This window comes from Numida meleagris, chromosome 6, assembly GCF_002078875.1.
Source record: "Numida meleagris isolate 19003 breed g44 Domestic line chromosome 6, NumMel1.0, whole genome shotgun sequence".
Classification (NCBI taxonomy): Eukaryota; Metazoa; Chordata; class Aves; order Galliformes; family Numididae; genus Numida; species Numida meleagris.
Genome location: NC_034414.1, coordinates 4,451,305 through 4,477,530, shown reverse-complemented (window position 1 = coordinate 4,477,530; position 26,226 = coordinate 4,451,305). Strand labels below are relative to the sequence as shown.

Here is a 26,226-nt window from a genome sequence, read left to right as displayed (position 1 = left end):
TCTGATTTTCTAATTGCCTTTTTTTTGCTGTTGTTTGTTTCAAGACTAGAGAAAAAAGAGGGAAGGCATCTGGACCAGCTGGTTTCTGGACAGGGAAACAATTCGGGTTTCCCTGTCAGTCTGTGAAACAAGCACTGCAGTCTGTCTACACTTCAAACCAATTTCTGTGATCAGAACAGAGAATTGAGGGACATGAGACCAGTAGACTTCAGTCCCACTCTAAAGTGCAGAGCTATCTTTAAATATGTATCATAATGACATACCTCTTCTTTCTCTAAACTCAGCAACCAGGCTGTATGAAGTTCAAGAAATCTTTGAGTCTCACTGAAGAAAGAAAAGCGGGAGAAACAAGAGCTCTGCCTGAAGGATGCAGGGGTGCTGGAGTTCAGTAGCTCCTTGGCTACTAAGGGCTGAGATCCTGAACAGGGCACTGATTCTCAGAGGAGGAAAGGAAGGAAAGAGAAGGAAAGACAAACAAACCGAGGTGACAAAAATAGCTGTAAACTGAGAATGACTCTGTCATCTCTGTACTGGGATTGGAATAGCAGCCTGCTTGAAACACTAGTCCTGAATTAACAGTAATTACTGAAATGGTGTAGTTTACTTTGTGGAGCTGGCATACAAGGTGAGGACAGCAGAATGAGAAAGTTAATATTGATGTTGACTCTTCACTAAACTCTAATGAATCACAGATGAACTAATACACAATCCAACTTGATCTCTTTGCAAACTTAATTTCATTTCTGACACGAAGTCGTTATCTTCCTCCTTTATCCCCACCACCTCCCTGAGATCCTGCCTTAAACTTGGTAAAACTCTTTCTTGTTAGAATCAGCGCAACAAAAGTCAGTCTTTGAGAAATGAAGTGTAACTTGCTTCCTGTCACAAATTCTATTGGAGAGAGCATGTCAGTGATCAAATTATGCACGCATGTCAGAAACTGTCAAATTCTTAAATATTCTTTACACAAACACTGGCTGCTAGTGAATTTCTAAGTTTAGCTCAAGCCTCCACAATATTTTGGTAAAGAAGTACCTACTCATCAGCTTAGAGAAGGAATAAAGGCTCTGCACAGATCTTATAGTAGCCTTCAAGGGGGCTTACAAGAAAGATGGGGAAAGACTACATCACAGAGTGCAACAAGAGGACAAGGAGTCACGGCTTTCAACTAAGAATGCAGATTTAGTTTTAACATTAGAAAGAAATTGTTTACTCAGAGAGTGATGAGGCCCTGGCATAGGCTGCCAAGAGAAGCTGTGAATGCCCCGTTCCTGGAGGTGTTCAAGGCCAGGCTGGATGGGGCTTTGGGCAGCCTGACCACTAGCAAGGTGTTCCTGCTCATAGCAGAGGGGTTGGAACTGGACAATCTTCAAGGTCTCTTCCAACCCAAACTATTTTAATCTACACCATCATCTCACCTCCTTCCAACATCTTAATATAATTACATTTTGGTGAGCTGGAGAGAAGTTTACTGACAATTTAGCACTGAGAAACTGGGTAAGAGAAAACAACTACCCTGCCACAGAGATAGACAGTAGTGTTCAAAGATACACCAACACAGCTGAGGAGGCAATCTTTGGCTCCAACAGCTATTTCATCCTTTCTTCTTGGCAGACACACGATATGAACAAAGTAGCCAGAAAAATATTGTTTTTCCTAAACTTGCTACTTTCTTGCAGTACCATCAATGCATCATATATACAGCTTTTTAAAACTAGCCAACACAAACACAACAAATATCTCATTTTATAGAATGTTACACTCCTCTATAAACTGTTGAGGCTGACATGAGGTATGCGTAATTATTTTTAAAACTTACCTCTCAATGTTTTGCTCCTCAACAAGCTATTTCTTTACTATTCTGAAGGCAGACTGAGAGAGGTCTTTAGCTACTTTCCATTCTGTTTTGTTACAGGTTATATTTATGCTGCAGTCTTTTTTTTTTTTTTTTCCCCCGCTACTGTCAATAAGAAGAAGACATCTCAAATTCTCAGACTTATTGTCTAGCTGAAGAATTCCATGTGGGATAGTTTACAGTACACACAGAGTCTTGTAACAGATTCAACACACTAAAAGATTATATTTCTCTCTGCTTACTTCTATCAAACAGTGAAGTTTTTATTTTGTTTTACAGTGGCACATTTAGTTTTCTGTTTATTGTAGCTCACTGCTTGTAATTTGCCAGCAGTGTAACTTAAACTGTCTGCTGCTGTTAGTGATCATCAGGTCAAAGCAATGACAATCAAACAAGTAATCTTCTGTTATTCCGCTGGCTTTTGGTGGGGCTAATTGGAAGAACAAGAGGATTCAACTGTGATACAATCTGTACTTAAAACACATGAGAGTCAAAGATTGCTTAATCCAGAAAGTAAGACTGGCTGTACAATTAAGTGCTCACAATTGCATGTCCCTGGATTCAATTCCATTTCCTATTCCAACAGCCCTCCTTTCCTTGTAAGATTTTGGTAATAGTATTTTTCAACCAAGACAATGTTTTCATCATGATAATGCTCTAATTTTACTCTATATAATACAAGTTTCTACATGGGTGTGCATGAATGCGTATATATGTACACACATACATAAAGAAAACACACACGCTCCATCCTGTGAATTAACCAGGCAATTCAGCAACATTTTACTACAAACTATCTATCTAGCATATATATATATGGCTTATACTGAGTACTTGCTGGCTATGCAGTGCTCTATTACACAAGTTTCATTGTTGCTTCAATCTTGTTCCTTATCATAATACGTGCTTTTATATCTCAATAAACAAGAGGAGAATTGAACTATTCCTTTTAACTTGCTTCATGATACAGTTCTTCCAGGTCAGGGACAAAGTCCTGCTTAGTTATTTTTTCTTTACAATTTGTTTTAGGAATTACCATAGAGGTTAAATAAACAAGCTTTTTTCTTCATATTCAGTTAGAATTAGATGATGTTAGAAGTGTTTATGAAATGGAAAAATTGTAAGGCAAATACAGAACTGTGTTTAGAAATCAGTCAAATCATCTCTGATGCCAAGGTCCTGTATGACATTGCCTTGGTACCATAACAGCTTGATGCAAGTTTTATCAGAAACACACTGCTTGGCTGTGAAGCATAGGCCTGCTTTGGCCTGCCTGGATGCTGCTGCTTATCAGGCAAGGTAACTGACTGGTTCCTATGAGTAGGCTGCCAAAGCAGAGCTATCCAGGGCTCATGATGAGCATGTATGCCAAGTCAGTGGCCTAACTGCTCTACAAAGCTTAAACAGAAGATGGCATACCTCTGCCTTGGAGCTTAGGTTCAAAATCTATTTCCAAAAGTCTTCACAGAAGTAAATACTTAGGCTTTAAGCTTGTGCAATGAGGTTTTCCCTCATACAATAGAGGAGGAAGCATGTTAGCTTTCCAGTTGTAGAAGAAAAAATACGCAGACGACTGTGCAATAGCTTTATTGTCAGTGGTAGAGAGAGCAGACAGCAACTTAGACAAGAGCAGCAATAGTTTTCTCTGAAGCAACTGTAACTTGAACACTAGACTGCACATTGGCTTTGACAGAGGGGTATCGGCTATAACTGCAGACAATCTCCTGCTGTCTTAGAGAGAAGGTAATGCTATTGGAAAGCAGCCATCCTGGAAGGAGAGGAGACAGAGGATCAAAAGCCAGAACAGAGCTCATGAGTATCTGGCAAGGGTTTCTGCTGGATCTCCCTGCTAGCTCTAATCACCTCAAGCAGATGGAAAAGAACAGAAATTTGAAACTTTACTGGAGTTTAAGTGGACTGTGTGAAGCATTCACTTACTGTAAGCTGGGTGCAAAAGGAGCTTAAATAAGATCCAGCATTCATAAATAAATCTGTAGCAACAAAACACACATCTATGTGACCAGAAATGAGGCTGCCCACAAAGTGGAACTTGTACTTGCAGTCGTCACTTTCACATAAGCAAGTGCTACTTTTACACACATAGCATATCTAAGCATCAACATGTTCACTGTTGGAAACTGATTCTAGTTTTCATACCTTGTTGACATATTTTTCCAATTTGGAGAGAATAAGTTAAGTTTGCAGACTGAAAACTGCTCCTTGTTTTTTCCACACCCTCAGTGACATAATATGCATGGGCACACACATATAGATGCAAAAAGATTGGGAAAAAACAAATGTATAGGAATGTCTTGCTTTGAGACCCACATGCATACCTAACAATTTCTGTAATTGATTTTTGTGATGTCAGGAAACTTCCAAATAGTGAGATCTGCTAGACAGTGGAATAGCTTCCCCAGGTGGAATCATGAAAGCTCCCCTACTTGAGGTACTTAAAACAGACTAAAAGATGCAGTAGGAAAACAACCAGAAACCTGTTACTCACTGGTAGATTTGACTTAGTCAACCTTCATCACCTGCAATTTTCAGTTTACAACAGAACAGAAGTGTCCTTCCTTTTAGGTTTTTTTTGTATGTAAAAGCAAACTCAATCACTCTTAAAGCTATGATTCTGCCCCTGCATCTCATAGCTCCTCTTGAAGAGCTACTGAACAACAGATTATTCTTGTCTGCATCACCTTAAATACGCATATTTATAATCTTACTTTCTTACCACCGTAAACAAGAAGATAAAACATAAGCACACAGATGCAGCAAGTGTATTCTGAAGGGAAGTTCAATTTTTCTAGTTATTTTATTATCCTTATTAACTAGACCACAACCAATTTAGCCCAAGGTTCCTGGAGCTTTCCCAGCTCAACTTGGAGCACGCTGTACATGTTGGGAGGGGGAGGGGCACTGGAGGGGAACTACCATCTGAAACTCATTAATCAATTAGAATTTTTAAGGGCTTACATCAAAATGTGATCTGTGCTGATAAAGTAACCTTTAATCACAAGAAGCCTTTGTCCTTTACATTATGAATGTACTTGCTATAAGTGTGCACAGTGCTCAGAGCAGAGGATACAGAACCTGGCAAAAAAAGAGCACTGATACTTCAGACCTGTAAGGCCCTTGGTCTGAGGCCAGACCAGAATGAAGTTAACCACACAAAAATCTGAGCTAATCATTGAAAGCCTGGCTGTTTTTAGGACTATGCCTAGTAGAAATAACTCCGTTGCCTTGATAATGTCTTCTCTTCCAAAAGGAAAGCAATGAATCTTTCCCATATAGACCAAAACAAAGCCTTAGGAATGTTCAATATCTACTTGCTCATAAAATTACAACTTCTGGAAACTGAGCCTTTTCCTAACACAGTCCAAAAACTTTCAAGTTGATTTGCCTGGCTCTCATTGCATGCTTTTCTGCTTATCTAAGCAAAATAGCCATTAAAAGTTAGTAGAAAAGAAGTTTCCATTTTCACCAACTGGAGAAGGAAATATACACACACCTGTCACATCACATCTGGGAAGGAGAAGGAACGCGTCTCTTGCTGCAAGTACACTAAGCAGGCAGTGTTACAAGTTGACTAGCTATCATTAGCTTTGCATTTAATTAGGAAATTTCTGGTCTGAAATTAGCAAGAAGCTTTAACAGAGCGGTTTCAAGCAGAGCCAAAAAGATACTCCAGATTTTAAGTGAAATAAGATTATGGGTCAAAAAGAAAATAAAGTGACCAAATGAGTTAGTAGCCTTAAGTCAGTATGGACTGGAAGTGTGGGGCCAAAACCGACCCTTCTCACTTCTCCTTTCTCTGGGTTCGGGGTGGCTGTGGTTCCACCAGGGTACCACAGTATAATGCCTATCAGTTGGTCTGTTGAACCATACGACATGAGTTTAGGAACGTCAGCTAATTTCCTATTAAATCACGATCCACATCACAAAACCACCATAAAACCATGATGTTTGGCACAGCATCTACTCTGCAGCAAAGAAACCATTCAAGACTTAATATACATGGAAACCAAAGAGAGCTTGGTTGGTTTTAATTTCAAAGTACTGCCAGAACAGTGCTAGAGCTGCACTAAGGACCCTGCAAAGCATTCTTGCTGGCACCCGGGAAAGCAAAGTTGACACACACCGCTGCAACAGCAAGCCGAGATGAGGGAGACACTCGCAAAGGAGGGAGGATGCTAAGACAGAAGTTTAGAAACACAGTCTTCCTCAAGCCAAACCCTGCCCTCCCGAGGGCTGAACACGGAGCCTGGGGGAGTAAGTGAGCACCTGGGCGGCCGCTGCTGCCGTGCGAGCCGCCCCCACCCCACGCTTGCCTTTCCCACGCGCGCTGCAGTCTTTCCGACCCATTCTCCTGCCCCTGCCTCACCTAGGGCTCCGCCGAACGGCCCCACGGCCGCACCGGGAAGGACGGGAGACGTGCCCGGAGCCCAGCAAGCTGCCCCGCTCCGGCCCGCGCTCACCCTCCGCCGAGCCCGGCCGCGCTGTCCTCGGGACCTCTCCGCAGCACGGCTGAGCTAATGGCTTTGCCATGAGCGCCGCGAGCGCGGCTCCCGGCTCTGCCCCTCGGGGGCAGGACCAAGAGCGGCCGCCGCGGCCCCTCCGCGGGATGCCCGGGGGCGGCCCGCCAGCAAGCACCGGCCCAGCCCGCTGTCCTCGGCCGTGCCCCCTCCGCCGGCCCTCCCGCACCCCCACGCACGCTCTCACACCGCCTCCGCGATGCTTTCAACCTCTGGACGCACAGAGAAAAGGAGAGGACCCCTGTCCCCAACTTCCCCCCCCCCCCAAAAAAAAAAAAGGGAAGAAAGAAAAGAAACGAAAGAAAGGAGAAAAGCAAGCAGTAAAGCCCCGCTGCCCAGCCGCCCGCCCTGGTACGCGGGGACGGAAACAAAAGCAGCGGCTCCATGCTGCCGAACGCAGTTCACTTTCCCGCTGCCGGCCCCTTTTTCTCTCAACTCAAAGGCAGCCGGCGAAACGCCTTCAATTTAAAGGAGTCTGGGCCGCGGGCTCCGCCGTGGGGCCGGCAGCAAGCCCCGGCGCGGCACGCAGGGCTCCCCCCGGTGCCCGCAGGGCTCCCCCCGCCGCGCGCCCGCACTCACTCGCTCAGAGCCGGCCGCCGCTGAGCCTGCCGGCAGCCGCCACCGCGTCCCCGAACCGAGCAGCCCGGCAGCAGCCGCTCCTCATGCTTCTGGCCGCTCCGCTCGGTGCTCTCTTTGGAAAATACTTTTTTTTTTTTTCCTCCCTCTTCCCCCTCACAACCCCATTTCCTATATTTCAGCAGTCCGCATAGACTGAACGGAAGTTAAGTGCTTACTTTTTTTCAGAGGGACGGCAAACGCAGTTGACACTGATTTACCCTTGAAATGCTGAGATATTGTGTTACAGTTCTTGGCAGCAAGTTCTTAGGTCCATTTCTCTTTCATTATTACTGCTCTTTCCAAGACTGGGGAAGAGAAAGGAAAAATTCATATCTAAGCTAGAACTGCCGTTTTCTTTAATTCAAATAGTTGTTCCTGGGACTTCTGGGCATTTAAGGACAATTATAAAGTCTGATCATCCCTTCTTGATTTTTTTTTTCTCTGGCTATAGGAATGTCATTTCAACTTCACATCTTGGGATGTGCTTCGTTCCATATGTCTCCAAAACCATTTCATGCCACCTTGCAGTCTACTTTGAATATATTCTGTATGCTACTCATGAATTAATCATTCTTATGTTTTAGAAGAGTGATGTATAGAGGCTTTGCTTGCTCTCATATGGCTGTGCTTCCTTTGCCAAGCCAAGTCCCAGCTAACTCCTAGCACACTTTTATTTCAGTCATTATTTCATTCTCACCTTTTTTCATTTTCATGACATTTCAGCATTTGTTCCACGTCAGAGATTACCTTCCCCAACTGTTGTTTATTCATTTGTTCCCTATGCAGAGAAGCCCCTTTTGTGAATTCAATAGTGGGAAACAGATGTTCAGACTTCTGCTTCTCTCAACGCATGGACGTGGATTATCTTGTTGAGTTTCCTAATGATATCATGCTATCACTTTCCATAAGAGTGCTTCAGTGGAACAGCACACTTATTTTTTCTTGCAACCTATATTCAATTAATTAAATTATTCTAGCCAAAGCACATTATATATAATTATACTGAAAGAGTTGTCTTAACCTGATCGCTGAAAAGCACATCAAGCTGACCCTTATTTTTGATTTACATCCATTTCTTCGTACTCTGATCTGCTGGGAAAATTTCATTTGCTCAATTAATGCTGGGCTATTTCTCAGTGATTGCACTGTAAGCAAATTCCTGCTCTCTGAGCAGCAGATGTTCATCTCTGGCCAATCTGAATGCTCACATCTTCTGCTATTTATTGTATTCTTGTGCTCATATTATGCTGTTCTGATGGACTATTAATTGCTGTGATGAGTGGTGCTTAAATTAGAGCCTTTCATTTAGCTACAACGAGCTGCAGCCATATACTGAGTTACAGTACACAACTATACAAACTGCTAGTTTTGTGTTACGTAGTGACATTTGGATGGCCCTTATCATGATGGTTTTCTTCGGTCAGTCCAACATCTTGATGAGGAAAAAAAAATGAAAATGGGGAAGAGAGCCCTCAGATTTACCAAAATATCTTGGGGAAGATGAGGAGAACAGGGTGCAGAGCAGTTTAGCAGATTCCTCTCTGCACTCAGCTACCTTTCAGAGGTTTTATTTGACCTTGAGACCAGCTCTGTTATGCCATTCTGCATACTTAAAAGTTCCGCAACTTTATACAAAACAAGGAACATATTTCACTAGGAAGCAATTACTTCTCCACGAAAAGATTTAAGTTTCACACATTCTCTTGAAGTTACAAGGCTCCTCCCAAGCAATTCTACAAAAGAGCTAAACAGAGGCATTTCCAGACCTCATGCACTAAATCTTCAACATGCATTTGCCTGTGGACCAGTGAAAACGACTGAAAGGGCAGCTCTAAGAATGAAGCCAAAGTTGGCTGTGAACTCCTTGATACTCCTTACCTGTGAACTCCTTACCTTGTACTGAAGACTAATCTAACATCAGCTGATAGTAAAAGAGCGTACATCCACAGATGCACAATTTGAATCACTTTCTACTTCTTATTTCAGTCATTATTCTCTTACTATCACCTCAAAGAAATGATAGTGGACTAGAAAATAAAATCATTACAACTGTTAAGAAAAATATAAATCTGAAAATTAGATCAAATCTTATGCAAGCAAGACTGAATGGAACGCAGTGCCAGGTATGCATCTGAAATGTACATTATGTAAATGCTATGGGTGTTTCAGTAGAGACACCACAGTAATGAGTACACTGAGATTCACACGTTGAGCAGAACTGCAACTTTGCTGTTACATACTTTAATATTAGAAGTTGGCTTTCAAAATTTGACCCAACACCCCACAGCACAAATACATCATTTCCTATATGAAATCATGTCAACTACATCCTTTCTAACTTTTTCTTTAGAGGAAATAAAGAAAACTTTCCTTGTGAAATGCTAACATTTTCTTCACTATTTTTCTAGATGAAAAATTTTCACTCCTGCCATCCTTCAGCTTCCAGTGTCCACACATTCTGATAACATTTCTGATATGCCATACTTCTGAACAGACAGAAGGATGATTTTGACAGTAGAAACAGACATAGAAAATGAGTCTAATTTGCTGAGATGCAGCGAATTCTATCCCAAGTATGATAAACTTTCTATTTTGGGACAACAAATCAGGATTAAAAAAACACTAGAAGTTTCACTCTAACTCAGATGCACATCTTCATGCATGGATATCTTAAGTTTCAGCTGGGATGGAATTGTTGCCTTTAAAGTATCTGGTATGATACTATGTATTCAGCTCTAGGAGAAGAACAAGGTTGATAACACACCTATGTTTACACTTACTGCTAAGCAGCATTATACAGAGCCAAGGCCATTCTCAGCAAAGGGCCCAAGGAGCTGGAAGGGAACGGAATTACGACAGCTGACTTAAACTGGCCAAAGAGATATTCCATACCACATGACATCAAATGGAAGGAGTTTTGAAGGGGGGAGGAGTTGATCTCTCTCTCTTCTGCCACTCAGGGGTCTGGCTTGGCATCTACTGGGCAGTGCTGAACAATTGCTGTGCATCACTTGTTATCTGCATTCATATATATACATTTATATGGGTACATATATATATACCCATATAAATGTATATATACATATATATATGTATGTACCCATATCATAGAATTGCTTAGGTTGGAAAAGACATTCAAGATCAAGTCCAACTGCAACCTAACCTGCAGAGCCTATTCCAGTGTTTAACAACCCTTTCTGTAAAGAAGTTTTTCCTGGTATCCAAACTAAACCTCCCTGGCGCGACTTGAGGCCATTTCCCCTTGTCCTGTCACCAGTGAGAAGAGACCAGCCCCGCTCTCACTGCAATCATATTCCAGGTATTTGAAGAGAGAAATAAAGTCTCCCCTCAGCCTCCTCTTCCCCAGACTAAACAGGCCCAGTTCCCTCAGTCTCTCCTCATAGGGCATATTCTCCAAGCCCTTCACAAGCCTTGTTGCCCTTCTCTGGACCTGCTCCAGCACCTCAATGTCCTTTCTGTACTGAGGCACCCAAAACTGAACACAGTACTCGAGATGGGGCCTCACCAATGCCAAGCATAGGGACAGGGTTACTTCCCTAGTTCTGCTCACCACACCATTCCTGATCCAAGCCAGGATGCCATTGGCCTTCTTGGCCACCTGGGCACACTGCTGGCTCATATTCAGCTGACAGTCCATCAATACACCAAGGTCCCTTTCTGTCAGGCAGCTTTCCAGCCGCTCCTCCCCAAGCCTGTAGGGTTGCCTGGTGTTGTTGTGACCAAAATTCAGGACTCAACACTTGGCCCTATTGGAACTTATATGGTTGGTTTTGACCCATCGATCCAATCTATCCAGGTCCCTCTGTAAAGCCTCACTACCCTCCAGCAGATCAACACTCCCTCCCAACTTGGTGTTGTCTGCAAACTTACTGAGGGTGCACTCAATCCCCTCATCAAAATCACTGATAAAGATGTCGAATAGGAGCAGCCTGGGGGACACCGCTCATGACTGGCTACCAACTGGATTTAACTCCATTGACCACAACTCTTTGGGCCCAACCATTCAGCCAGTGTTTCACCCAGCCGAGCGTATGCTCCTCCAAACCACGGGCAGCCAGCTTCTCCAGGAGGATGTTGTGGGGACAGTGTCAAAGACTTTACTGAAGTACAGGTAGACCACATTGAGAGCCTTACCTTCATCCACTAAGCGGGTGACCTTGTCATAGAATGATACTAAGTTTGTCAGGATCTAGCATTCATGAACCCATGCTGACTGGGCCTGAACCCATGGTTGACCTTTAATTGATCTGTGATGGCTCTTGAGATTATTTATGCCATAACATTCTCTGGCACTGAGGTGAGACTGATAGGTCTGTAGCTACAGGAATCATCCTTCCGGCTCTTTTTGAAGGTGGGAATCACGTTTGCCAGTCTCCAGTCCATGGGACATTCCCTGTTAGCCAGGACTGTGGAAGGATGATGGAGAGTGGTTTAGTAACCACATCGGCCAAATCCCTCAGCACTCTAGGGTGCAATCCTTGGCCCCATGGACTTGTGAGCATCCAGCTTTTGAAGCAGGTCCAAAATCATTTCCTCAAGGATTATGCAGGGCCTATTCTGTTCCCCATTGCTATCTTCCAGCTCAAGGGGCTGTGCGCCCAGGGAATATCCTATCTATCTAGGATAGTATCTATTATCCTTTTCCTCTACCTTCTATATCAAATAGATGTTAGTAGATACTATATAATTTATGACTGGCATCCCAATTCTCTATCAGCTCTTAAAGTACATGGTTATACAGCTATTAAACTGGACATATCTTGGTCAGCTAAGAAAGCAGAGAAAGGAGATAGTACTTGAGACTCAGTAGCAGAAATTATTAATTAAGTGAACATTTAGGAAAGAATGTCATACCTGTTAAGTTTCTTGCTCTCAGCCACTTAAAGAATGAGTAGAAGTAAAATAAATTCAGTCATCAGGGAGTTGCTATTTTATTTATCATGAAGATAAGGCCTGAGTTAATTCCTTCCTCCAATTAGTCAGTTCAGTGCACACAGTGATTTTATAATCAGCTGAACTGCTATCAAACCCACAGTAGGGTAGCTAGACCTTTACCCTGCATCACATTTGCCATCTTTGGTCAATATTATACTGGTGGACACCCAGATAAAATTAGACCCACTAACAAACACTTTTCTATCATCATTGCTTACATGTACATGCATCTTCAGCATCGTGTACAAGTCTCTCCGGGACCTATGATATGAATATGTGCCACTGACATGAAGTTGTCACAGTTCTAATATATACTGAAATCTATTTTTTGACTGAGGATGTCATAATAGTTTGTTCATGCATACAGAGCATGAGCATTTTCTCAAGAAAATGACTGGAGTTGACACAATGATTAGCAGGCCAATTTTTATGTTTTGTTTGACAATTAAGCTTATAGCTTTATAATCTGTCTCTAAACAAATGAGTGCCTAAATATTAACAGAAAGACTTTTTTTGTATGTACATTTCATAAATATGAGGATACATCTTCCAGGAGCTAAATTTATCTTTAGGGAGAAGTCTGCCACACTGTAAGATGGAGGTACCAGTCCTGTCAACTAAACTCTGTTCTCTGTTACATCATGTAAACATGGAGTAAAACAGCCTGCAGTTTAAACCACTGCTCCCAACTTTTTCATTTTGTGTAGTCACTATCAAAATAATTTCAGGGAAAAGAGTCCGTGTTGCTTAGTATCTAGAATGCTGCTGGCTCCAAATAAACACCAAACTCTGCTCCTGCTCCATACATATTAAATACCAGAATTTTTGTTGTTGGTTTCTACTTTTGATGGACATGTCATTACAATAAAGTCAAAGAGAAGACACAGAATTTAACTACTAAGAGCACAAGAGCAGCAATGAGTAAAAGAGGATCTGAGAATGCCAACAGCTATCAAAGTAACATTTTCTTGTAGCAACAGAATCGTTCCAGAGTTATTTTGTCAACTTCACATATAGTGGCTACCTAAGAATACACAAACTAATCTTCATGAGTGAACTGATAGACACTGTGCTTTAGAAGGCAATTTAGCAATAAAATGCAAATAGTCCAAACACACACAAAAGTTTTTTAAAAGTAACAAATTTTCCGAAACAAGAATACCAGAAGACCATTATTTAAGAATTCAAAACATTCTTAAAACAGAAAAGTGTGTCCTAACATACTAATAACATCTGACAACCTGCTCCCTCTTGGTTGGTCAAAATCCTGCCTTCCCTTGTTTTTTCTCAGCCTTTCAATGCCTGTTTTCTCCTGACATATACCTAGGTTTCCTCTTAAAATTCATTTATATTCTTCTCTTCAGCATTCCTTCCCTGTAACTTACTCATGTTTATCGTACTGCATATGAAATTATTTGGTCAGTGGAGCAACTTCTGTAGTCTAATTCAAGATTTTGTTTATTTATGAAAACCCCATAAAGCAGCTATCTTGGGCTATCAGCCAAGTTTGGTTCATCTTTTCTCACTTTGCTTTGTTTGTGAAGTCAAAAGCAACAGACAGTTCCACCCCACTTGAAGCAGTGCACGCTCACAAAATGCATAACTCTAGAAACACTACCTTTGATGTGAGAGCATCATTGCCTAGCCAACAACGTAGAGGGGAAGAAAAAAAAAAAGGGGGTAACTGGTCCATATAGGATAAAATTAGGTGCTCTTCCAGTTTGATTTTATTTCCATATTACCTTCCTAGCTCTTCCAGTCCCGGTGTTTCTAACATGACTTTTTAGTGTTTTTTCTTTCCCCCCCCTCAGCTCTATATTTTCTCCATAAATATTTCAAATTCATTCTTCTCAGAAACTACTGTCATCCTTCCCCTTTATGAGATACTATTGCAGTTCTTTTCCAGTTTTTTTTTTTTTTTTTTTTTTTTTGTGTGTGTGTGTGTGTGTGTGTGTGTGTGTGTGTGTGTGTGTAGCTGCTCAGTTCAAGCAGTCGATCTTATACCTCAGGGAATGCTTTGATTCCAGTATTCCTTTTCATTTTTCTATAGAGTGGGCACCTTCGAAACATTCCTAATGGAAAGAACATTATTCCCTGTGCTACACTGTGAAATGAGACAAAGCATGCCAGTTCATTTAATAAGTCATTCCTGTTTTAAGAGGGCTAGGAGACTTGGTTGTTTTTTGTCAGTCCTGAAAATTAATCTGTTGTATGAGTCTCATCAAATTACCTCATATTTCAGTTTTCTGATCTGTTAAATAGGCATATGGATAAAAACCTTCCCTTGTAAAGTAAACCATCATCATCAAACAGCAAGAATTACATAAAGTTGGGTCTGATTTAACAATTTAATTTACACAAGAGTCCTGCACATATTTCCCTTCTCCATCTCTTTTTCTCCTGCAAACAGTGTATCTTATAAAATGTTATTAGAGAAGTGAAGTTAGGAGGTTTGGGAATAATCTCGGCTCTGATACTTGCTATCACAAGGAGGCAAGGAATGTGTGTGATCTTTGACAAATTATTTGAACTTCTACATGCTTTCAATCTATAAGATGTGGGTTTTATGTGTACGTATACATATATAATTAAATACATATCAATATATAAAACACAATACTTATATCATGGCAGTGGTAAGAGACTCTTAAGCATTTTAATGTCATAGATTGAGAATTCAACAGAAATGAAAATATTGCTTGTTTAAAGGCATTACCTCTTTCGCAAGCATTCTTCTTGCTGTGAAGAAGTTGCTCAATTCCAGTGTCAGTTCTGTGCCATTATTCTTCATGCAAGGACATGCTGTGGAATGACAGTTTCCTTCAGAAGAATCTTCCCTGATCCCAGCACTGCTATCTGAAATGTGATAAGGATATACCTAATTGCCGACAAAAGACTAGCATTTACATTTTCAGTATGTTTGTTTCAGACAGTAGTATGCTTATGCAGTTCTGGAAATTCTAAGTTTAGGAGGTTATTATTTCGCACAGATGTCACTTCTGCACCTGCAATCTGCAGATCATCCTTTTCTAGTTTATCTTACTCTCCATTAGAAATGACCCTTTATTTCTTGATGTTAGCCATACCAATGTCAAAATGAGCTTGTTTCATTCAACAGGTTTCTTGTTCAGCCAAAGCAGCAAAGCATCCTTACCAAGTGTTCTCTCTCAGTTTTCTTTTAGGGAGGAGCCTGACATATCTCTGTTTATGCTACAGCCTGTGCCTTGGGCATGTTTTCCTAATTGGAGCTGGCTGAAGCTTCTCTGCTTTCCTGCCGCCTGTCATAGCCTGAATTACAAACAATGGTGAGACCGGTTACCCAACTCCCTTCATTAATGACATATGTTGCTGAAACACATTGAGAGAATTTCAGAAAGATCAAATTTCAGACCAACCTTGAAACCAGATGCCCAAAACCAATAATGAAGCAAGAGGGCTGTAGATAGAAAGCTAGTGTTTTACCTCAGTGCTATTAGCCATGCTTGCAAATAAGACCAGGGTTAAAAAACATTTCCTGTCATCTTTTAGTTTAGCATGTTATTTGTTCTTAATCTGTCTCAAACTGAAAAAAAAAAAGTACACAAAATAATTAAATCAAGAAATAATTCAACAAATGTTAAAAACACTCACAAGAAATATCATGGGTGTGGTAAGCAAGAAGAGTTAGGAATAAAATAGATAAAAAAATTCAGATTTAGGTATGTGATAGCATCAGATACAGGGCTGTTACAGTAATTCCATATGGATTTGCTGTCAAATACTGTACTACCATCAGTTACATGGGAAATTTTGATACATAGAAAAAAACAAGAAAAAAGTACACAAAACTATGGAATGATCTGCCAAGACAAACAGTGATCCACATCCATTGGAACACGCATCAAGTCTTACTGGACATAGATAAAAGTCACAACTTCATTACGGGAGCTTTTATTACTCTAATAATAAAAATTAGGTCATGAACACAATAAATATAATAGTCTAAATAGAGTAAATAATCATTTTTTCATATTAATGAATAAAGTAGGATTAGGCTTCTTTGTTAAATACTATAAAAGACAGAAATGAAGAGAAAAGCTAGTGAGGCCAAAAGATTAACACAAGTGTGAAAGCAGATCAAGTACAAAGGATGTCAAGTCCACAGGGTGTTAATCTGTGGAAAGAGAGTCTGGAATCTCTCCCTTGAAAAAATACTGAAAAGATATCAAATCCAACAGAGACTCCCAACTACAACTGAAGAAATATTCAGAACAGGACTCAAGTCACTGTTTTCAATTTGCTAATTAAACCAACATGTAAAACGAACAAAACTGAAGTAACATCTGTATAGCTTCTTCAGTGCTTCTCAGCAGACTAGTTAATTCAAGCAATCAGAGATAGTGATGCGTTAGCCGAAGGAACAAGGTAGGCAGACAAAACACGTTTATCTGCACACTACATATCCACAGGTCAATTTATTTAAAACTAATGTAACGTGCATACCTTAAGCCCTACTCATTTAGTATGTAGCCTGAATACACCTTCCGATGAGAAACTTTTGTAAAAACTGAAAAAGGGCTTAGAAACCAGGAAGAAGAAAATGCTTTTAGAAACAATTAGATTTTCCATCAAGGAAACAAACAACAAAACAATATAATTTAACCAAAAGGAAAAACAAACATCTCTGTTTGTTCTGCATAGCAATCAGAAGGACTAACACGATGGAAAAGGTGTTACAAAAGAGGTGGAATGACTGGCACAATAGCAAGGTGCTACAAGGGAATGGAAGGGAAGTAGATCGCTCGCCTGGATCAGAAGATTCTGGGTTCACAGGGAAAGGCTTCCCCAAGGAGGGGTTTCCAGAAAGAGATCCTTCCTTAGTGGCAGTCAGCCCTTAAATGAGGGCTAAGAGTTGCCTTCACCTGTGCTCCCAGGGCTGACTGGGTCTTTCCTCCAGGTGCTCAATCAATGGTTCAGACCATGACTCAGCAGTTCCCATACATTCTGAAAATACATTCTGGAGAATCATTGCGTCCTATCAGGCAATCTCTACATTTTCAATTTGTCCTCTTCCACAGTTCTTTCGACTCTAACCAGAGAAAGCTTAATTTTGAATCGGGCCATCAATCACAACCTTGTCAACAGACAAGACCCTTCCCTCTCTTCCAAACCCTTTGAATAGATAAGGTCAGTGTAAAGCACTTGAAGCCAGTGAATGTCCACTAAACTAAGAGAAAGAGGTTCAAACAATTCCCACGGAGGGCAGGAAAGTTGCTTACTCAAAGCTGAACTTCCCAAACAAATTTTTTGCTTAGGCTAAAACTTTTTGGGAGTAAAAGTAACAATTCCCAATGTTTATATCAAATTACAATGCTTTTTGAAAACATTTGAACAACAGTTTTATTTTTAAGTCTTTCAAGTAATTTCATTTTTAAATGGTTATTTAAAAACAAGCTCAAATAAAAAAGATTTTTTTAATCTAACAGTTTTATGTATCCCAATTAATTTTATTTAATTGCTATTTTCTGCCAAATTAACTCTTAGATTACTGTTTATCTGCCCAAGAAAATAGAAGCGAATTTAATTCTCAGGTTACAAATCTACTCAGATTATTCCCATGAAAATATTCTGGGCAATTCCCTCTAGAGAATCATTTCTATACTACACTTTGTAGCATCTATCCAGTAGGATCTGAGTATTTCAGTGAGTTACGCTCAGATTGTAAACCATTAAGATTCCTGTCTTTAGCTTCAGTCGTGACTATCTGCTTAGCACATAGGATGCTTCCACTAGACAAATGAAGATTCCTAAAACGGTCTCAAGATTTACACACAAATCTTCAAGATCTCTAGGAATTGGGTTTCCTTGCTATTGCAGCAAGGGACCTAACTCCCTTGGGGGGTTTTTGAGCAGACAGTCAAAGACAAATTATGTCTGGAAGATGATTCCATACTGTCCCTCTTCTATAAATGAAAAGAAAAGGGAACAGATCCCAGCCCTCCAGGATCATAAGTTATTAGTTAAAAGAACATCACTCTTTTCATTCTTTTTCAAAACAACTGATGAGTGTCAGCATTTCACAGAAAGAAAGAGAGGTACAAATAATAAGATTTCATCTTCTCTTTGCACAGTGTAAAATTCCAATAGATTTTTTTAGAGAACAAATATTGAAGTAGTTTCAAATATATTTCTCTCATAGAAGGGAAAGCTATTGCAGTATCAAGAAAAAGGAGGAAATGTGCAGCAGTGGTTTCAACTGAGAAGAGTGCTTTCATTCAAACTAATTGAATTAATACATATTTTGTTACTTCTAGGTTTAATATTGCATGACTGTTACATTTTTCTTACCAGAAAAGCTGGGACCTTTAATAGAACAGATCTTTCATTTCAACCTTTTTCTTAATTCTGTGAATTTGACTTCACGCATCACTTTCATCCCATCCACAGACATGAATCACACCGCCAATTTTTTTTTTCTGCTGGCTTTCAGCTTTATGCAAATACTATATTTGTTTCAATTTAACCTCTTTGTTGTTGTTGCTGTTTTCCCCACTGGATTCCATTACACAGATAGAATTCATGAATTTTGTGCTTCTAATTTCCTGTCTTATTCAGAAAGATACCTGCAGTATTTCAGGATCAGCTATGAACTAGCGTATACTAATAAGTATAGTAACTCTATTGCGATGCTTTTTGGATACCTAACCCTTAAGTGTGGTTCTGTACAGGATAAGGAACAAAGTCATAGCCTAAAGAACATGGAAATAATATGAAATATAAAAATCATCACTGCAGTGGAGAACTGTAACACCAGATGTAAATAGTTTGTTCCCTTGGCATTTCTACTAATTGAATACCAGTATTTTCTGCAAAACGTGGGAGAAACTTCCTCTTAAAAAGACACCATTGGGTTAAAAACTCTGGAACTTGTAACAAAGGTTCAACTTTCACTTATTTGAACTGCCATTTCTGCAGAAAATATCGATGTCAGGACAGCATGACAGTTTTGGTAGTGGTTTTTGTGACCTGAGAAGTTTACCGTCAATAAGATCCAGACAAAACCTGCCAGAGGTATTTCACACAGGCAGGTACACAACTTACTATTAACAAGTGGCCCTTAATAGCAACTGGAATTGTGTTACTGTATAATTGAACCTACAAGTAGCTGTACTGGCTCTAATAATTTCCTTTCGGAGTACGTGGTATGTATAGATAACAGAAATCAGTATTTCATTCTATTTCTTTAGATAATCAACCAAGACAATTTTCTTAAATAGATAGACAATTTCCTTCAGAATTTTCCATTAGTGCTTGATTCAGTCATTTTTTGGTCATGGTATATTATTCTTAACTTACTGTGATGGGGAAAAGTAAAATCTGAATCATTAACGAGATTAACACATAACACCCAATCCAGAACATTCACTTCAGTAATGATTCTCACCATTCCACTCTCTCACATTTGCTTAACATGGAAGAGGATGTTAATATGGAAAGTTGAATTCCTTTGTAAATATTAACCAATGAGCTTCTTAGCAAAGACTGAAAAAAAAAATATATGTATACATTCTGTGGTTTCCATTTCCTTGGCTTTATTGTTTTTATGTAAATTCTCCCAGGACACTTCAGGTTATATGTCTGGAAACCACAGCCATGCAGCAGAGGATAGGTTGAGAGAATAATGAGAAATGTGCTAGAAGAATTCACATAAAAGCTTTGGAGACATGAAAATGGAAACAACAGATATTTAAAAGCCTTACTGCTCAGAAGAATAAATGCCTACCCAGCATGTGCATGTGTGTGTTAATTCATCTACCTCTGTGTACACAGACCAGTACTGTTCCTTCATGGCTCTGTACAGTATCTTTGTATAGTATGTGTGTCTATCTGGTTATTTAAGATGTTCTCAGTGTAATGAAAATGAAAAATCCAAGGAACTTATGTTATTAGAACCTAGGCATATATAGGAATAGCTCTATACATAGAAATACATAGAAAACTCAATGTAAGGCAACTAAGTGAAAAATAAGACCAATTCCAACAAGAAAATGCGTTTACAAGATCTCCCTGTACTCTTGCGAATGACAGCAATTTAACTGTCATGGAAACACATAGAATATATAGGTAGGAAAGAATTTTTCAGACCCTATTCTTAACTGCACAGGCTTTTGTTCCATTACTGTTAAAGAGATTTCATTGAGATACTAAACCTAGTAATAGTAATACTAGACATAGCTTAGTCCTCATAGGCTTGACTTCATACAAGTACCACAGCATGATATATCCAAACTACAAACTTTTAGCTACAGTAGTCAGTGATTTATGTCTCAAGCTTTATAGAACTATTATTTTCAGGAGATTCTAATAAGAAGCCCTCTGAAACAGGTAGCTTCTTAAAATACTTCTTAGTAGGTACACAAAAAGAGCTGGGCATTTCTTGGGGGGGGGAAGGAGGCAGGGAGGGAAAGCGTTCTGAGTGCCTCAAAAGGCTGAATAAGTACAACTGGTCCTATAAGAAAAGTAGTTAATTAATTAGTATCTTTCTTAGCTTTAAGGAGAAGACGACTGGAAAAGGGCACATAGAGAACTACTCTAATCAATACATGCTATAATCCATGAAATTCTCCACCACAACAAACAGCAATTGAAACTTCTCTAAGGTATTACAAAAAGTGGCAAGTGATCAAAGCATGCAGCTTAATAGCTGAACGTTCATTAGCTAATCAACATTAACTAACTGCATGCATGCTCTTATCTCACTGCAAATACAAATTAAAATGCTTTATCTCAAACAATCTTAGGCAAAACTAGCCAAAACTAATACACCTTTAACTGCTCTGGGTTTAGGAGGGCAGAAGCGATCATCTAATCTATTTTACCTGGTAAGAGGGAGCTTCTGTAGTGTCTACTTGCCTCATCACTTCTAACTGACTATTTGCAATCAAGAAAGGTAGCACAATTTGCCACTTATGTCCATTTCCAGCATACTGAAGAGTTATATACATGCTATTAGCTTTGCTAGTATAGTCCTTTCTCATAATATCTAAATTAGAAATAGGGCTAAGTAAAGTCTGTCTATTTGTACAAATTTCCTAAAAATTCTATTTTGGAATAACTAGGTATAGTTCCTAATTAAAGTGTTATTTATGCTAAGTAACGTCCTTGATACAACACTTTCTCAACATGTGGATTTTCTTCCCACACTCCAGTGCATTACACAAGTGCTTCTTGATCACTGACATCAGTTACTCAAATCTAACACATCCCAGTCAGGCATCTCTATTAATACATCAAAGCACAACAATCAGCACACGCAGGACTTGCCATACTGCAGAGGATTCCAGGGGAAATTTCCCTGCTGACAGATATTCTGTCTGTACAGCCTAAGGCTCACGCTGGTCTATAAATTGCAATGTTCAATACCTTTCTTACGCAATTTGATCACACATTCATTTTGTTTTCATTTCAAAAGCTGATCACATCCTTGCTAGTTTTTGAGATTGACATAGACTCTCTAAGGTCTCCACCAGAAGTTACAGCAGGGGTTGCATGCTCTACCAGCTGTAGTTATGTAACCTCAGATTTCCATAAACATTGTGACAGAAATAGCAAGATGTTCTGTGAGCTCAGAATCAATATACACAGGTCACTATATAATGGTTGGTGTAACCTGATGGCTAGCATCTAATCTGATGCAGCTAAACCGTCATCCTCACAGTTTATTTTTGTTGTTATTCGTTTTTTAAAGTATCTTCATGCAACAAATGTATAAGATGGCCATACATTTATCATTTCTGTAATTTAAGTCTCATGTCTAAGGGAAGACTTTTTTGGAAAGACTCATTTTGGAGTTTTCTAATGCTAGGTATCTTGAGTAAAGACTACCTTTCCATTTTATGTATAGGAGAAACAGTATAACTACATTACAGCTAACAGGAGCTCTAAGAGGAAGATAAATGTAACAATGGTCTCCAAATCTCTGGCTGAAGGTTTGACCAATATTGTTTCAAAACTGATATTTTCTGCCAGAGTGAGTTTTACTGGCTCCATAACCAAGTAAGGAAACTCATTAGTTTCACAAACCCATCACAATAAACTTTGAGTTTTCAGCTTAGACAAAACAACGCAGTTCACACAAAATACAGAGCTTTTGGAATTGTTCTGCAGTGTCTCCTGGAAAAGCAAGTTATTTACAAGGAGCTGTGGAAATGACTCCACTGACTCTGTAGTAGAGAGATGCTTTTCTTAGAGCTCAACAGCTTTTTTTTTTTTTCCCGCATGCATCTCATTAATTGCAAACTCTAACAGAGCAACATTTACTACAGCCTAACATGATAGTAGACAAACTTTCTCAAAGAATCTGTTTCTATTTTATGCTCATTTTAGACATTAAAGGATAAAATTTATATTAAAAACAACCTCTATCCCCCATTCACGTTATCATAGCTTCTAGTAAGATGCATCTACCTGAAGAGCTTAGTCTCCCGTGTTGCAACTGTAAATCTGTACTTAAGCCAATCATAAAAAATATGCCCTTTTTTCTTACCATTTTCTCTTCTACTTTCTTGTGTTTTTTTTTCCTGAGGTTTAGCTTGTTCACTTTTTTAAAAACAGACAAAACAAGGTTACTTTTCAGCCTATAAAAAGGAGCTATAATTTTTCAGAGTTGTTGACAAATACTACTGTTACATATTTCCCCTATCTCCTTTGAAGAAAGCCCCATGTATTCACACACACAGATTCTCTTTAAGATATCTTAATGGCTTTTGTTTCTTGTTAGACAAAAGGAGACTTCATAGTTTATCCCAAATGAAGTATGCAGCCAAACATAGCCTAAACCAGTACGAGAGAACTACCATAGCAATCATCAGAATCATCATTAGAAGCAGACTGATCTTACATGATCGCTTATGTGAGGCCCAGAAGCAGATCTCAATTTTTTGTTTGAAAATTATTGATGCGGAGCATAATCACACCCCACAGAAGCATCTGAAAATTCTCTCAACGTTCTCCATCCCCACCTATGTTGTCCAGCTGTATCTCCCAACACCCTAATCCAGCACAGCCCCAGCATTTGCCATCCTCTTCTATAACATCACTCTGTGATACTCCTCACCTCAGTCTAGTAAGGCCTACTTTTTAAGGGTATCCTCTTTATCTCCCAGGCTTTCCTCACTTGGAAATCCAACTCAGCACCATACAGATGTTTACAAATAGCCTCTAAAAAGCTGCTGAACAATATTTCAGAGTAGCAACCAATTTAGCATAAATTGATAGATAGTAACTACAGAATAAAAGACTTAATTCTTCATCATTTCGTTGTTGGTATACCAGAGCTCTAAAACTGCTTCACTAGAACAAAGCCTCAGCACAGAAGAGAGCTTTTAGCTTGTTAGCTTTCACAAATTAGAGGAAAATAATTCACCTGTGCAAAAGAAACCAAGCTTTTTCAATTTGATTACAAGATAGTACCAGCATCGACAGATCAACAGGCTCCAGTTTTGCAGTGGAATACTATGGAACGTGCTTTTACCAGACTCTCAAAAATGACATAAAATTTGTAGTAGAAAGATATTTCCTTCTCTAGTGAGCAGAAAAAGAATTAATACTTCTAGATGCTACTGTAGTGTAACCACTTAAATACATGAATCATAACTTTCTCTGTGCTATCTTGTCTATTTTGTTTGTTCCTTGAATTCATTTACAGATGCTATTTTAGGGAGAATTCTGCTAGTTCTTAGGATTCACATTTCATTATATACTTCAGCTGTGCCCCATCATGAGTGGAGACTGAACACAGTTTCAATACCTGGAAGTACATAAACATATTTTTTTCACAAACCTTTTATTACAGAAATGGTAAACTGTATACTCTTGGTGAAAAGAAAATGCGGATATTTAGACTTTTCTTCCTAATTTGAGACAGAGCCGAGTGTTGAAATAGAGTTTTTCATAAAACAGAAATTCCATGTTTCAGGCAATTCTACAGAGACCCATTTGAGTACACAGGCCATCTCCCCTCCGATGCAAGAGTGTTTCAGATACCATATTGCTTAGTGTTTTTTTCTAGTCTGGATAGATTTTCATAACCTGTTTTTGATAGCTTCCCAATGCTGCAAACGTGATTATTTGATTTCTTTCAACTGGAATATAAAGATATGTTCACGGAATATAAACCCATGATCTTTATCCAATAAAGAAAAAAAAACAACAATGAATGATTTCCTGAGAAAATATTTCTGATTTGAAAGGAAATTTGTCTTCTTTTATGACATGGAACATAAGCATCTCCATAAATATCCCTCACTAAAATGTATTTTGTGTCTGAAATACATTGAAACTATTTCCTTTTTTTCCATAACAGTTAGCTCAAGAAATGCTGTATGAAGTCTAATCAAGAGGCTAAATTACATAAGTAGTAATTACATTGAACCACCTCAGGTTTCCATCACTCTTCCATTAAGTAGAACACCCCAAAGTGCTGTATTTAGTTCTTATATTTAAGTTCACATGCTCCATCTTCATTAGATGTTTATGAATTTCTGATACATTTTGGAATACATGAGCACAGCAAATGACAGGAAAATATAAATTTATTAATTTAAATTATTTAAATTTATTAATAATGTAAACAATCATTTTTTTGATGCAACAAATTTCAAGACACAGCCAATTTTAGGTTTATTACTCTAGAAATAATTAACAGAAAGCTTAAAAGACATGTTTCAGTAAAAAAGCAGCTCTTGGAATGATACAAAATACATTAAAATATGAGAAATGTATAGATAGTGAGGGATTACAGTCTCCTTCAACGATAACAGCCATGGGAGTTCACTCAGTAGTTCTTCTATCAGGCCCTTAATCTACACTTAGGCAATCAAATTTACAACCCCACAGTTTTTCTAGACAGGTGGCTTAAATTAGAAAATAGGATAAGAGCACTCAGGTGAGAGCACTGTTTTTCTGAGGGTATTTAAGAAAGAATGTTCTTCAACCACCAGTCTGGGCAGCCCCACAGAAAGTTTGACTGGGGTAGGCTATTTGCTAAGCTATTTTTTATGCTTTTCTTTTGCTTTATTTATAAATATTATGTCAGTAAATCTGGTTACTAACAGCTAACTATTTCTCTTAAGGTTAGGGAAAAACTCACTCAGATAGTAGAACTTAGAGTAAACTCTTTCTAGTACTAAAGCTTATAGAAGATAATAATGCAGGAATTGAATGTTGTTTCTGTATTAGATATCAAAAAAGGGGAATTGATCTAAAGAAGTAGAGCACAATGTATTTTGTAACTTGCCCTTAGAAACAGCTAGTTTGAAAAAGTAGAAATTCCTTATATTTCAGTAATATATTTTGAAAATATAGTTGTTGAATTATGTGATTAATTCTCACTTGTAAAACTGTAATAGTTGTGAATAGTATGGGAATATTATTATGGACTAGAAAGCATGCTGTAAGGTTGTTCTGTTTAGATAAGAGACTCTCAGCAAAAGAAAAGCAGACTTGTCAAACACCAAAGATGCCAGGGCCTCCACATAAAGCCAAATCGCCTTCTGCTGTAGGTAGGTTGGCATACAACAGGGAGGCATCAGGATGCTCCCCCCCTCCTATCCTCTTTCCACACTGATCTCTATCCAAGGATGAACAGGTGTCCAGAAATAATGACCAAGTGCTGAGTAAGTGTTAGAAGTTAATTAACAATATGCATGCTGAGCTAGCAACAACTTATGTTCAACCAGTATCTATCTGTATGTTTAGTTGAGTGTTGGGAAGACTGTGAACCTGAAGTACTCAGCCAATGAGGAACCAGGGGAGGAAAAGATAAGTGTTGAGTAATAGGGCATAAAAGATATAACACTGTTTTCTGCAGGTGCTCCTGCTCACAGGATGTCTGCCATTGCAATTGCGAATAAAATCTGCTTTTATCTGAGATTCCATCCTGATGAATTATTTGGATATTTCCAACAATAGCACTTCTGCCCAAGAAAGAAAACATTATATCTTTCTTACCCTTTGAGATGACAGCATTAAAGTTTGAATTCTCTTTCTGGTTTCTAACAAATTGTTTCTGCTAACGAGGGCCCACAACCCCACCAGCTGCAGGCCTTCCCCACACAGCCATGCCCTGCCTGAGCTATCAGCAGCACCTGGCACTGGCAGAAGCTTCTGGAAGCTGTGCTGCTGGGGGTGAGGTTGGAGAGAAATAAGTCTCCTAAGGACCTGGAGGAGAGGAGTGTGAGGGAAGAACACCAAGGCTGCTGATCCAACAGGTAGGCCATGTTC

General features: G+C 39.2%; 2 protein-coding genes across 9 annotated transcripts in view; one reads left to right on the top strand and one right to left on the bottom strand.

Moving 5' to 3' along the window:
* Positions 1-26,041, bottom strand: part of GAS2 (growth arrest specific 2) — a 107,259-nt gene extending 81,218 nt beyond the window's left edge. The window contains exons 1-2 of one of the 5 annotated variants that reach the window (XM_021402611.1): positions 25,954-26,041; positions 14,681-14,820 (exon numbers count right to left, since the gene is read on the bottom strand). The gene's annotated coding sequence lies outside the window, so the exon portion shown is untranslated. Of the gene's footprint in view, positions 1-6,239; positions 6,477-6,969; positions 7,158-14,680; positions 14,821-25,953 lie in introns of those variants that run through there. The other 4 variants (XM_021402614.1, XM_021402609.1, XM_021402610.1 and 1 more) reach the window with 4 other exon arrangements.
* Positions 24,922-26,226, top strand: part of LOC110401471 — a 67,981-nt gene continuing 66,676 nt past the window's right edge. For all 4 annotated transcript variants that reach the window (XR_002440396.1, XR_002440400.1, XR_002440398.1 and 1 more), the window contains exons 1-2: positions 24,922-24,975; positions 26,023-26,213. The gene's annotated coding sequence lies outside the window, so the exon portion shown is untranslated. The remainder of the gene's footprint in view (positions 24,976-26,022; positions 26,214-26,226) is intronic.